A 14,949-nucleotide genomic window follows, 5' to 3' on the forward strand; every position below is an offset into this window, starting at 1 on the left:
GATAAACCTGGAGGTGGTGCAAGCTTCTGTCGCAAGAACAAGCGAGACCCCTGTCCAACCTGTTGGAGTGGCAATAGATGTTGCAGCTATGACTCAAACCGTTGTCCAGAATAACCAAGGGGGGAATAACAAAAGGAAGAGGAGTGGTGGGCGACCAGAGCGGGTCAAAGAAAAACAAGTAAGTGGAGAAGTTCAAACTTGTCTACGCTACTTATACCGATCTAACAGACATCGGGAAACACATTTTTCTAGTAAATTCTAATCGCCTACAACGGAAGAAGCCAGAACCGTTGAGGAACCAAAGGGCAAAGAGAGATCCCTCAAAATTCTGCCGATTCCATAATGACATCGGTCATAACACTGATGACTGTTGGCAGCTGAAGGATAAAAATGAAACTCTCATCAGAGCCGGACCGTTGTCCCGGATTGTGATTCCTAATCAGCCCGCCGGGCAGAACACTCAATCAGTCCCTGAAGCTCCGATAGGCCAATCCGGAGCTTAGGAAAATCAGGTCAAACCTCCTCTGATAGTGGTGGGAGATATAACCACTATTGTGGGAGGGACTCATTTTCCGTGCACGAGCAGCGGGGCCCAAAAGAGGTACATTAACGAGCTGAAGGCTCATAACAGGGTGGAGTTCGTCCCGGATCAACAATTATCGAAACAATAGCGATTGGAAAAGAAACCAATCATTTTCACGAAAGAGGATGGTAGCCACCTCCAATTCCCACATAATGATTCGCTGGTAGTAACCGTTCAGCTCGCCAACCGAAGGGTCCGAAGAACACTAGTGGATAACGGAAGCTCTGTAAATTTACTTTTCAGGTCCACCCTGGAAAAAATGGGGTTAACAGTAACCAATTTGAAGGCGACCTCGATGAACTTGTATGGGTTTTTGGGTGGAGGTTTTGTGGCCATCGGGATAATCATATTGGTGGTGACATTGGGAGAAGAGTCATGAACTGTTTCCAAAGTACTCGAGTTCATGGTAATCTGTCCGGCAGCATACAATGCGATTTTGGGCCAACCTGCACTGCTGGCATTTGAAGCCATAACCTCTATTCGCCACCTGGCAATGAAATTCCCCTCAGCTATGGGGATATGCATAGTCAGAGGCAATTAGCTCGCTACTAGGGAATGCTATAACATTTATATGAAGGGAAAATCACAACTTGGGAAGCAAGCGATGGCCATAAATGACAGAGGTGAGGAGTCCCAGGAAGTAGAAGTTACTCGTGTGATGGAAGAACCTCAGCAGGAAGAGGAGAGTGAGGTCGCCCAACGCGACGACATTGACCCGTGGGTAGGCAAAAATAGATCAGAGCTCAAATCCATAGAAGAGCTCGAGGAAGCAAACATCAATCCCAAAGAAGCTTCAAGAGTCGTAAAGATTGGAAAGAATCTTGACGACAATAGAGAGACGGAGCTGATCAATTTTTTACAGAAAAACATGGACGTCTTCGCTTCATCGCATGAGGATGTGGTGGGGATCAGTCCAATTATAATAATGTACACTTTAAATTTGGACAAGAATGTGCCTGCAAAATCCCAAAAATGGAGGCTTTTGGGAATGGTCCGAGCTGAAGCCCTTGAGGAAGAAGTAACTCGGTTATTAAAATGCGGGTTTATCCAGGAGGAAAAATACTCGATCTGGGTGGCCAATCCCGTGCTGGTCCTGAAGACGAATGGGAAGTGGAGAACTTGTATTGACTTCTCCAACCTAAACAAAGCTTGTCCCAAGGATTGTTTCCCATTGCCTAGAATTGACCAGTTGGTAGATGCCACGACAGGTCACGAGCTCATGTATTTCTTGGACGCGAACTCTGTATATAACCAGCGCCTTAATTGGGAGCATAGCCTCGCTTCCAAAGGTTAGAGAAAAAGGGGTATGTCCTGTGGAGGTCCAATGTAAGTTTCTATAGGCCCAGAGTATTTGCGGGAGTTGCTCTGGCAATAATCCCTTAGCTTCATCTAATTGCTTCTTCAAACTCGCCTTTAGGGTCTTGTTTATAGCCTTGACCTGTGGGTATGCTACCAATGACAAACTCTTGGTTATGCCATATTTTGCACAAAAGTTTGTGAAGAGATCGCTATCGATCTTAGATTAGTTCTCAGACACAATCTTTTTCGGGAGCCTAAATCGACATATGATATTTTTTACAAAAAAAAATCCAGGACTTTCTTCAAGGTGATGGTTGCCAGAGGTTCGGCCTCTACCCACTTTGTGAAGTAATCGATGGCGACAACAGCACAACGAACTCCTCCTTTTCCTATCAGCAAGAAACCAATCAAGTCAATTCCCCATACTAAAAACGGCCAAGGGGATGAGATCATGGTTAGCTCGATGGGAATAGATTGGGCAACTATGGCGCAATGTTGGCATTTGTCACATTTCTGCACATACGAGATCGAGTCCTCTGTCAGCGTGGGCAAAAAATAGCCTTGTCTTAGTACCTTCAGAGTTAAGTTTTTCCCCACAACATGGTCTCTGCTGAAGCCTTCGTGTATTTCTTACAAGATAGTCTGCGCTTCCTCAGGCAGGACACACTGTAGGAGAGGTAGCAAATACCCTCGTCGATATAGAATCCCTTCAACCATAACATATCATGGGGCTTGATACAACAACTTTCTTTCGCCCATTCGATCGTCAGGTAACTTTCTAGTTGTGAGTTACTCCACTATAGGGCTTATCCAGGTCGGATGTATGTCAATCATTTCAACCACAATCATTTATGCTATTATGCTCAGGCTCTCCAAGAATTCCACTGGAACTACATTCAGTTTATCCACCTCTATGGTGGTAGCCAGTCGAGCTAGAGCATCAACATTGGAATTCAGTTTACGGGGTACTTGTTCAACAAAGCTCAACTCGAATTCAAAAAACTCTCCCTTGACATTGGCCATGAAGGCCGCCATCTTGATATCGCAAGCTTGGTATTCCCCTAATATCTTATTGACTACGAGCTGAGAATCACTATAACATTTCATACCCTTTGGTTTTAGCTCTTTCTCCACCCTTAGCCCTGCCAATAAAACCTCATATTCGACTATGTTGTTGGATGCTTCGAATCCGAACCTGAAAGATGTATGGAATTGATGCCCTTCAAGTGAGATTAAAATTATCCCAGCTCCCGATCTGTTTTCATTATAGGATCAATCAACGAAGATTTTCCACAATTCCTGCACTGATTCCCTTATCAGCTTGCCCTGAAAACTTGTCCACTCGACCATAAAACCAGCGAGGGCTTGACTCTTGATTGCTGTCGATGGCATAGATTATATTTCGAACTGGCTGAGTTCGATGGCCCGTTTTAGTAGACGTCATGACATTTCAGGTTTTCGCAGAACCTGCCTTAAAGGTTGGTCGGTTAAGACGTGAATAGTGTGGGACTGAAAATATGGTCTAAGCTTGCATGAAGCCAAAATAAGATAGAACACAAGCTTTTCTATTAATGGATACAGGAGTTCAGCTCTGAGAAGTCTTTTACTTACATAATAAACTGATTTCTACACCCAATTTTCCACTCGAACTAACACAACACTGACTGCATTTTCTGTCACGACCATATAAAGAAATAGACATTCCCCGGATGCCTGTTTTGATACTACAGGGGGTTTAGCCAGATGAGCTTTCAAGTCATGAAATGCCTGTTCGCATTCTTCGGTCCACTTGAACTTGTTTCCTATGAGCAAGATGTAAAATGGGAGACACTTGTCAGTGGATTTTGAAACGAAGTGGTTTAAGGCCGCCACCTTTCAAGTTAAAAATTGTACTCCCTTATGCGACCTAGGCGAAGGCATTTCCAACAATGATCTAATTTTCTTTGGATTTTCCTCTATCCCCCCTGTGTTGACTATAAATCCCATAAACTTTCCCGACGAAACTCCAAAAGTGCACTTCTGGGGATTTAACTTCATGTCATACCTTCTTAGTACGCCAAGACATTCTTCTAGGTCAGATACATGGTTATTGGTAGTCTTTGATTTAACAAGCATGTAATCGACATACACGTCCATGTTTTTCCCGATATGGTTAGCGAACATTTTGTTGACTAATCCTGGGAACGTAGCACCAACATTCTTCACACCTAATGGCATAACTTTGTAGCAATATACGTTATGCTCAATCATGAAGCTGGTATGCTCTTGGTCTGTAGGGTTCATCACGATCTGGTTATATCCAGAATATGCACCCATGAAAGACATGAGATCGTGACTGGCTGTGGCCCCTACCAATTGATCAATTCTTGGTAATGGTAAATAGTCCTTAGGATAAGCTTTGTTGAGATCAGAAAAATCAAGGCAAGTTCTCTACTTCCCGTTTGGCATCAAGACCAGAACGAGATTAGCAACCCAGATTGGGTATTTTTCTTCCCTGATGAATCCGCACTTAATTAGGCGAGCTACTTTTCTTTCTAATGCTTCCAATCGTACTCTCCACAAAAGCCTTAGTTTTTGGGACTTTACATGCACTTTCTTGTACAAGTTTAAAGTATTCATTATTATAATCGGAATAATTTCAACCATATCTTCATGCGACTAGGCGAAGACGTCCAGATTCTTCCTCAAGAATTCAACCAGCTCCTTCTTCCTTTCAGCTCCATGATTTTTCCTAACTTTTATAACTCTTGAAGGTGTTTCTGGGTCGATAATGATCTCCTCATGCTCTTCTACAACTTTGATCTCAGATCTAACTTGGCCTACTCGCGGGTCAATGTCATCTTGCTGGGCGACCTCATTGCCTCCTTCTCGAGGTTCTTCTGTCCCATGGGTAACTTCCATTACCTGGGACTCCTCACCTTCTTCGCTATGACCATCACCTTCTACCTGGGTTGTGATTTTCCCTTCATGGCTATGTTGTAGCATTCTTGGATGGTGAAATAGACTCCACGTATCGTGCATATCCCCGAGGCTTAGGGGAACTTCATTGCTAGGTGTCGGATCGAGGTGATGGCTTCAAAAGCCATCTGTGCGGGTTGTCCCCCAATCGCGTTCTATGAAGCCAGGCAATCGATTACCACGAACTTAAGTATTTTAGTAACAATTCGTGCATCTTCCCCTAGTGTAACCACCAGTCCGATTGTTCCTATGGATGCCGTCCCTTCACCTGAAAATTCGTACGTCATTGAGGTCGCCTTTAGATCAGTCATGGATGATCCCATTTTTTCTAGGGTGGACCTGAATGGCACATTTACTGAGCTTCCATTATCTACCAATGTCCATCACACCCTTCGATTAGCGAGCTGCACGGTTACCACCATTGGGTCATTATTTGGGAACAGAACATGGCTAGGTCCTCCTTCGTGAAAATGATTGGTTGCTTTTCCATCCATTTTTGTTTTGATAATCGTTGCTTCGGGATATATTCCATACCTTATGAGTTTTTAGCTCCTGTATATACCACTTTTGGGCTCCATTGCTCGTGCCCGCCTAGTGAGGTCCTCCGGCAATAGAAGTTATATCACCAACTTTTGGGGTAGGGTCGACTTAGTTCTGATCCATCTAATCCATCTGAGTCCTCGGCTGACCTTGCAGAGTTTTCAAAGCAAGACGGGAATTCTGCTCGGTAGACTGATCGGGAGAAACTCGATTTCGTGCGTACTGGGCTAATGGTGCAGCCCGAACGATAGTCTCAATCTCATCCTTCAGCTATCGACAATCATCGGTATTATGACCAATGTCATTGTGGTATCGACAAAACTTTGAGGGATCTCTCTTCACCCTTTGATGGCTTAATGGCTTTAGTTTCTTCCACGGAAGGTGATTAGAGTTTGCCAGTAAAATATGTTCCCATGTATCCGTCAAGTCAGTGTAGGTGTCATATATGGGCTTGAATTTTTCCCCAGACTTGTTTTTCTTTGTGCCGTTATGGTCGCCCTCACCATTCTCTTTCCTCTTATTGTTTCCCACTTGGTTATTCTAGGTAACAGGTTGAGCCGTAGCTGCAACACCTGTCACCGCTCCAGCAGGTTGGATAGGGGCCTGGCTAGTTCCTGCGATAGCAGATTGCCCTTCTTCCTAGTTTAACCACTCCCGAGCTCGGGCCAAGAACTCATCTACAATTTTAACCCCTTTTTGCTGGAGCTCCTACCATAGATCGCCTCCTACTAGGATTCCTGTTCTCATCGCCATGACCTTGGAGCTATCATCAATGTCTCTAGCTCGTGTTGCAACATTAGAAAATCTGCTCAGATATGCTATCAAGGACTCACCAGGTTGTTATTTTATGTTGGGAAATGAGTCGGCCTTTACGCAAGTTTCCTATGAAGTTTAGAATGCTTTCTTGAACTCGGAAGACAACTTCTTCCAAGAGCTTATTAAATGTTTTTTGTACTTCTTGAACCATTCTCTGTGAGATCTGATCAGAGTCGTGGGGAACAAAATATACCTTAGGTCAAACTCGACATTGTGGGCCATCATCAACGTATTGAACATCCCAAGGTGGTCGGATGGATCTATGTTTCCATCAAATGTTGGCATGTTCGACATCCAGAAGCCAATAGGATACGCAACCACTGCAATGTTCAAGGCGAAAGGTTCAAGCTCCTCATCAGAGTCACAATCATCAATCCTATTTCTAGATAAGAGTTTCTTCATCTAATCCTCCATCAAGGCCAGTCACTCAAGGGTTGGGTCTTTGGTCTCTACTTTAGCTAGAAGCTGTTCACCAGCTCCCATCCTATTATACGCGTTTGATGGGTTGTTGTCCCTCCAAGTTCGAGCTTGTTTAGGTGGGACATTCCCATTGTCGCGTATGATATACATACCTCCCCTGTGTTGAGTAGAACTTATATTATCATTGCGAGTTGGATAGCTCCTTTGTGAATTCAGATGATCACGCAAGTCGGGATGTGCATTGAAATGAGGACTTTGTGCTGAACTAAGATGTTTCCTCAGGTCACTCTCAGACCTGCTTCCAAGTTGGCTCCCCATCCAGTAACTTCCATTTGCAAAACTTACAGCCCACAGCTGAGATCGAGGACCTGGATTATCAGAACGTGCCCATGGGACATAAGTGTCTACTAATGAGGGAGGATTTCTCATACAATTTCCAGGAACTAGAGTGTCTCTTTATTGGAGCGGTGGTATAGGATGCCTAACCGGTGGGGGTGGATGTCTTATCGGTGAGGCTATCCTTGTTTTATCAGGATGAACTAAATTAACCCGCCTCGAATCTACCCCAATGTCTCGAGTTCTTTGTGCCTGGGGTTCTGATCGCGGCACAGGAGGATTCACTAGGGTGTTTTGTCTCTATGAACTTGTCTCAGCTCACCCTGGTACGTTGTTGTGGTTGTTCCTGGGAATCTGTGTAGAAGGCACGTAGCTGAGGGTCGCAGTTCTGACCGACTGACATGCGGATGATGGTTCCTGTGACGACTAGTGGGCCAAGCACTTCAGTTATTTCGCTTTGAAGGTACAAAACTTGGAGTGGTGACCCTGACAGAATGACTGGGTTTGGACCGGTTATTCATGTGGGACTTGTGCGACCTACTTTGCCTCTTTCAAACATTAGCATCAATTGCAAGAGGGGGTAACCGAGCCAAGACTTCCTCGATATGTCTGTTTGCCCTAGCGAGATGGCTCCTTAAATTGTCATTCTCCATCTTGATGGCTGTTAGATATCCTGGATTAGGATTTGGTGGGAGTGATGCTGAACTCCTAGCAGCGTCTTGGCCCACCGGTTGCTTCTCAAGAGGTTGCTGAACATCTGGGCCCTTTTCAGTGGGAACGAGTGTATGATGTGCCTCTTACTCACCAGGCTGTTCCATTTTATTGTCATGCATTGATCGATTAACCACCATGATGAATGTCAAATGAAACTGGTAAAGCAATAATAGTCTCTCAATGAAAGCATCAAACTGTTGACGGGATTTTTCGCCAAAAGTAGACTTAGAAATATAATAAGAGTATTAGTGCCTATTTTCAAACCGTAATGAACTATTAAGAACCCTACGTAGACACAAAATTTTACATGGTTCAGTGGTAAAAATCCACCTAGTCCACGAGACAATATTATTGTGATTCTCTCATGATTTCTGCAGGGTTTCAGTAATAAAAAAAGGCCATCCCCTTTTCATGTCCATTATCCCTGATATTTATAGTATAATTTCTTGGACAAGTTTGGGTAACCCCGTGTATAAATATGGTATGCATTTAATAAAAATAAATCCCATTTACATTGGGACATGATTGCATAACAGAATATACTCCTGCTATCTCGGATAATAAATGATAAATGCGCAATACGTCATGGGCATTAATGAGCGTATAAAGAGCCCCCGAGTCTCTCGGGATCCTTCAGTATGCGTCATAACTAGATTTCCACGGGCTGAACATCTTCATCAAGATAGTGATCGAAGAATATCCGAACCTTAATTCGAAGTAACCTTAGAGCGCCCTAAAGGGGGTCTGGTCACTATATATCTCGAATTGGAGCGGCATCCTAAAAGGCGACCTGATAATTACCTGAATGTCATATTGCCACGTCCTAACTCGAGGTGCTCACATCATCATTAGCTAGATGTTCTACTTTTCTGCTTTTCAATATACTCATCAGCCAACTGTATCCCTAGCTGAGCAATTAAACTCATGCTAACTTTTAGGGTACAACAACATCCAAAACCAAGGATTAATCACATGTTAGATTAATTGTATGGATAATTTATTTTTATAATATTTGATTTAAAAAGTAGGTATCATTTAATTGAATGAAAGAGTGTGACGAATGAAAATCTTCCTTTAAAATAAATATAGGTTTTATGAATGGTTCGTAATATGTTTGGACTCACAAAAGTGCATTAGTTACATTTATGAGATTAAGGAATCACACATACAGTGTATTTATAGGCAGATTTTTCGTAGTATATTTTAAGATTATCTTAGTTTATAGTAAAAGGTTACATGAGCATGTTGAGCATGTTGAATTTTTAAGAAAATAAAAGTCATATCCTAAAGTAAAAAAGTGTTCCTTTTGCATGGGCAAAGTTGCATTTCTTGGTTATGTAGTTAGCGCACATCTAAGTCCATCATTGAGAAAACATGCTTTCATGGTGTAGCAAGTTCTTATAAGTGTTTTTTCAAACATTTTAGTAAAGCCTCTTCTATGAATAGGAGAATCAGGAAGAATTTTCTAGCATGCAAAAATACTGTAGATATTTCTACTAAAAAAACAGTCAATAAAAAATGTCAGTGGGCATAATATTCTTCTTCATCATTCAATACTTATAAACATACACAATCATTACTTAAATAAAATATTGCATTGACAAACTTTAGTGCCAACATTTTGGTGTTTTCATTGAAAAAAGAAAATTAATTTTTTAGTCCAAAAATCATATCAGATTAGCTTTAAAAATGTTTCCTCAAAGGTCTACTTGAAATGTCTTAGCCGCACCAATGGTGAAGTGGCCAAGGAATGAGGAATCAACTATATAGTAGGAGCATGATTCAACTAATTCTCTACTGATGGCCCCTTTTGATATCAAGAAGGTGTTGCAATATCTGGGCAAGGTGGAAGAGGGTCTCCAACAAGTGAGAGCCCAACAAGATAAAAACTCTAGTCTCCTTGGAGGCCCTACAACGTGCCTCGCAAAAGAAACATACAAACTGCTTAATTGACAATAAGAGACAACATGTCTAGAGTAGTGAAGTGAATTCTCAACTAAGGAGGAGTAATGTAGTGGTTGAGAGGAATTCACTTGAGAAGGAACTCGCCCACATGCACAAAGAGTTGAAAGAGTTGCATGAAAAGCATTAGAGGAAAGACCTAGACTCACACAACAAGTAAGAAGATTCTTTTAATAAGAAAATTTAGGATTCCTCCATGCTGACCAACATACAAATGCCAATACTTAATAAGTATGATAGAATCATTGAACTCAACAATAGATGCACAACGGAAACATGTTTGGTTGCTCCAGTAAATTTTAAAAAAATTATAAAAATATTTTGTACCGTCCCAAAACTCATAGTAAGTAAATTAAGTGCTTGGATTAGCATGCCAGGAAGACATGTGACACAAATATGGGAATTATATTAATATATAAGAGTATGCATGGTTATGTGTATTAAATGAGTTTAAAGATCCGCTTTTGTTAAAAAAGGGTGTTGACTGCCTTTTTCACTATCAACTTAATAATAGGTCTATAAAGTGTTGACAATGAGAACTCGTCAATGAAGTTAAGTTAGAAAAAATCAAAGTATGTAGCTTAAAACTGAAAAAGTTCACGGATCTAATAAGAAACATAGAATATAGTTGCAGAAAGAAAAAATGGAGAAGAGAACTTGTATTTCCCTTGGTGTAAAGCTACAATATTTTTCAACCCCCCTCAATGTTAAAGTGGGGTTCCCTTTATAGCAGGCTCTAATGGCCCCTGATACATTGTGGTCCAGGGGACCAGATTGTACACAAGGACATTGTCAGGAGAGTAGTATCAGGTGTAGTGGTGTTGGCTCCAGTACATGGTCAGAGTCTGTGGGAGCACCTCCACTTTAGTAATCGATTGTGCCTCCACTACTCTCCTAGTACGAGTGTTAGAGGTTGGCTGGTGAGGACCACAACGGGTACCTCACTCGTACCACCATTACTTGTCTGGCGTGGATATTATGTCTGTACTCTAACTCCTTTTGGTTTGTCAGTGCGCTTCATACCTCTTCTGACTTCGCATGTAATCGCCGAGAGGTTTCCCCTATCCTTCCTTAATCATGTGTTAAAGAGGTCCTTGATTTTACTCCTCGTGAGGCTCATAGCAAGAGTGGTGCCCCTTTTGTGGCGCTTATCTCAAGGAGAGGGATAAGGCCTCTTCAACGAGGTCTACTACGTACGCAACGCGAGACTCCTCGAGGAGGCCATGTCCTGCGAGGCCCCTAGGGACGCGGCTGTGGCGAGGCGAGGTGAGGCTGTCTCTCGCGAGGCCCTAGGGATGCGGCTGTGGTGAGGCGAGGTGAGGCCATCTCTCTCGAGACCCTAGTGATGCGGCTGTGGTGAGGCGAGGCGAGGCTATCTCTTGCGAGGCCCTAAGCACGTGGCTGTGGTGAGGCGAGGCGAGGCCGTCTCTCACGAGGCCCTAGTGACGCGATTATTGCGAGGTGAGGCCGTGTCTCGCGAGGCCCTAGTGATGCAGCTGTGGCGAGGTGAGGTGAGGTAATCTCTCGAGAGGCCCTAGTGACGCGGATGCCTCCGCAAGATGCTTGCCTTCTTGCACCATGGACCTAGGTGCGCGTGGTACTTTGGAAAGGAGGTGGCGTGAGACGTCTCGAGGAAACTGTACCTTGCAAGAACCCTAAGGGTGAGAGGCCTTGCTAAGCATACCTTCTTGCGGTATGGACCCAGATATGCGAGGCGAGGGCATAACGGCCTTGTGGAGGCGTGGGGGTTATGGCCTCACGGAGGCGTGGGGATGATGGCCTCGCGGGGGCGCATGAGGGCCTTGCGTGGCACACCTCCTGGGCTCGCGAGGCGTGGGATGGGGGTCCCGTGTGGCACACCTGCTGGGTACGCAAGGCGCATGGTCGTGATGTCATGCCGGTAACGGGGCTTCGCTTGGCAAGGCTTCCCAATACACACCTAGGGATGTAGGCACAAGTATGTACTAAGGCATTTATGGGACCACACTTGCCCCCCGATCTAGGAGAGGACCTTTAGGTGCTCTGGTAGAATCTTCTCTTTGGTTCTTATAAATAGGCCTCCAAAGCATAGGTGGTGTTTGTGATGATCCTTGTTATTACTTGAGATTGAATGTGAGCCTATTATTTGGCTTCGCGGATCCCAATTTAGGTGTTTGGCTCCATTTTTGACCATAGACCAAGCACTGTATTTGATGGCTAATATGAGCTCAAGATTCTTATAAATATTCCTTCATGTCTAGCCTATCCTTCACACTTTATCTCTTTAGCTTATTGGTTTTGGAATCCTTACTCCTTTCAAGAGGTAAGGGGTTTGATTCCTCACCATCTCACTTTTGTTATCCTTTTCTTTTATTATTTTTGTCATTTCTTTTATGCCCATATTCATGTAGGTACTTGGGGACTAAAACATCATTTTCTTTTGTTTATGCAGACTCATACTTTCGACCCTCTGCTTCTTTTCGACCGTGACGGTGCTTTTGACCTTCGACCTCCTTTTGACCACGAAAGTGCTCGATTTTACTTACTTGAGGTATACTTTATTTCTCCCCTATGTTTACTAGGTCTAAATTAGAACCACTCGGGATGGGTTGCCTTGGTCAGAGCTCGTCGTGAGTTAACCCAATTACATGCCCTCGTTTATACCTCGTAGTTGGTCATTTAGAGCGCTTGTGCCTAGAGGTTTTGAGCCCATTCCTTTGTGTTTTGTAGTAGTCCTCTCATTTACACGTGCCCCTTGATTACCTATGAGATGAGGTCCCATGGCATGTGAGGGGTCATCTGGTGCTCCTCCGGGGGTCGAGTTTGTAGACTTATCTTTAGAATCGGAGTCCCCCAAAGACAACCCTCACCAAGACTATGACACTTTGAGGCAGGCCCGTATACGTCATCTTGAGAATATGACTGAACTTAGATGTAAAATCTAGGTGGTGGAGAGCAAACTAGACTTAATTATGAGGGGCGATGGAGTATCTTTCCCCCTGACCTTAACGACCATATAGCGAACCTTAGGGTGACCCTTTTAGATCTACAGATGGAGTTGGAGTGTATGGAGGGAAATCTCCCACCTGAACCTCCTGCCCCGTTTTCCCCTTATGATTGTCATGGGGTCATCTCGGTTTCTCCTCAACCCTTGTTCTCGGTCTACCCTTGCCTATCACTTTCACATTCAGTGCCTCGGTGGAAGACCCTTGCTAGGAAGAAAAAATGGAAGGTAAAGTGCCCTATTTCTACCTCACCTTTTTCTTTTGGTTTTGCAGATATGTAAAAGAGAGTACGGCGATAGGTGGCCCCTGAGAAGCCAGACCCTGGTCCCCTGTTGGCATCTACCCTAGTGTCCCACGTGTCTGAGAACAAATTGCTAGAATTAGTAGAGAAATACCGTGTTGGCAAGGAGTACAAGTTATATGTTCCTTCAAACAAGTGTCGGGCAGATAACCCTGCTCAGGACTATGTGGCCATGAGTGAGCACATCTTTAAGGTGGGTGGTACAATTCCATTACACCTGTTTTTCGTCATGGTTCTCAACCATTTCGACCTTGTTCCACTCCAGTTGGCACCCAACAGATGCCTGAATTTGAGTTGCCTCTTTATGGCATCTATGGAGCTTAACGAGCGTGCTCCCACGGCTCAAGAGGTGCATTACATGTACAACCTCATGCCCAGTCCTAAATCCAAAGGCTTTTATTTCCTACAGAAAGCCAATTCTTAAGTCTCCTTGATAGAGGGTTCTGTGTCCAACCCAGGGACCTGGAAGTAGGACTTCTTCTTCGTGAAAGGTCCCCTTTCTGTTCGTGAGCACTTTCGCTCATCTCCTAGTAAGTACTTCAAGTTTTTTTTTGAACTTACCATTTTAGAACTTATGTTCATATTGACAACTGTGATGATTGTGCGGAGAACTTCATCATTCCCGACGTTTTTGAGTCAGAGGCGGATGCGGTTGAAAGATTTCTCGATGCTGACCCCATCAAGAAAATGGCTGCCTGTCTCTTAACTGTGACCAACCTCAACCATTACAAGCTATCCACGATTTCAGAGCCTGAGTTGTTGTGGCATATTTCTGAGCGGAGGAAAAAGACAATTTTAGTTGAGCCTCACTTGAATGCGGGTGATGCAGAGTGTGTGGCCGAGGAGGTTTCCCCAGAACATAGGCGACCTTGTCGATCATCTTTGTCTCCTAGGGGGTGCCCTCCTTTAGCCCCTACAAACCATGACATGGCCTCTCACTCCCATGATCAACAGGCCATGCCGAAGGGCTTCGTCTGTCCCTTTTCTGAGGACTACGATGCTTTCCCTCATGCTTCTCTCAATCCTGGTTTGTCGGGGGCTCATTTTCCTGATATTCCTGCGCCCCCTCCTCCTTCGATGAGCGGGTCATCTGTCCCTACCCAACTAGGCACCCCTGTTTGAAATTGAAATTGTTAGTAAAAATTTGAGCATCATAGAACCAATTGCTAATCCTGTTGATGAAAATGTTGTGCCTGAAAAAGCTTTGCTTGAATATTTTGCACCTATTTCATCTAATGCTCCTTTATGCATTATTTTCCCTACAACTTCTGCTACTCATTTTGAGCGTAAACCAGCAATCATTCAATTGTTGCCATCTTTTTATGGGTTAGATAGAGAAGATCTTTACATGCATGTAAAAGATTTCTTATAAATTTGCTCAACATTTAAATTTTAAAAAAATGATGATGAGTCGGTCAAACTAAGATTATTCCCTTTTTCATTAATAGAAAAATCAAAATCTTGGTTAAATTCCCTTCCAACAAGGTCTATAACTACAAGGGATCAACTTTATAATAAATTCTTGCTCACATTTTTTCCTATGTCTAAAACTGATAGTCTAAGGAGAGAAATCTTCGAGTTTTTTCAAAAAGATAATGAAGAGTTTTATGAATGTTGGGATAGATTTAAACATTTATTATTAAAATGTCCTCATCATGGTTTTGAAAAATGGAGACTTGTAAAATATTTTTATGATGGTTTGACTCCCTCTAATCATCAAATGATTCAATCTATGCATACTGGAAATTTTGTAAAATTTCAAGGACAAAAGACGTGGGACGCCCTTGAAGATTTATCTGTCAATTCACAACAATGGAATTATTTTGATCCTAGGTCTAGGTCAACTAATTTACCAAAAAGAGGAGGATGGTATGAAGTAAAAGAAGAATTATGCTTAAGAACATCCTTAGACAAATTAGCGAGAAAAGTGGAAGCTTTAGCCATAAGCCAAACTATAAAATCTCCAATACAACCAAGAAAAGATGTTTGTTCTATATGTTCTAGTCCTTGCCATAATGCCCAATCATGTCCTTCTT

At 43.2% G+C, this 14,949-nt stretch overlaps 1 non-coding gene across 1 annotated transcript; it reads right to left on the reverse strand.

Annotated features, from left to right (window-relative positions):
• Nucleotides 1-14,468: 14,468 nt before the first annotated feature.
• Nucleotides 14,469-14,575, reverse strand: LOC133802877 (small nucleolar RNA R71). The gene has a single exon (XR_009877624.1). It is a non-coding gene; the product is annotated as a small nucleolar RNA R71 (small nucleolar RNA).
• Nucleotides 14,576-14,949: the final 374 nt, after the last annotated feature.

This window comes from Humulus lupulus, chromosome 9 (assembly GCF_963169125.1).
Source record: "Humulus lupulus chromosome 9, drHumLupu1.1, whole genome shotgun sequence".
Lineage (NCBI taxonomy): Eukaryota > Viridiplantae > Streptophyta > Magnoliopsida > Rosales > Cannabaceae > Humulus > Humulus lupulus.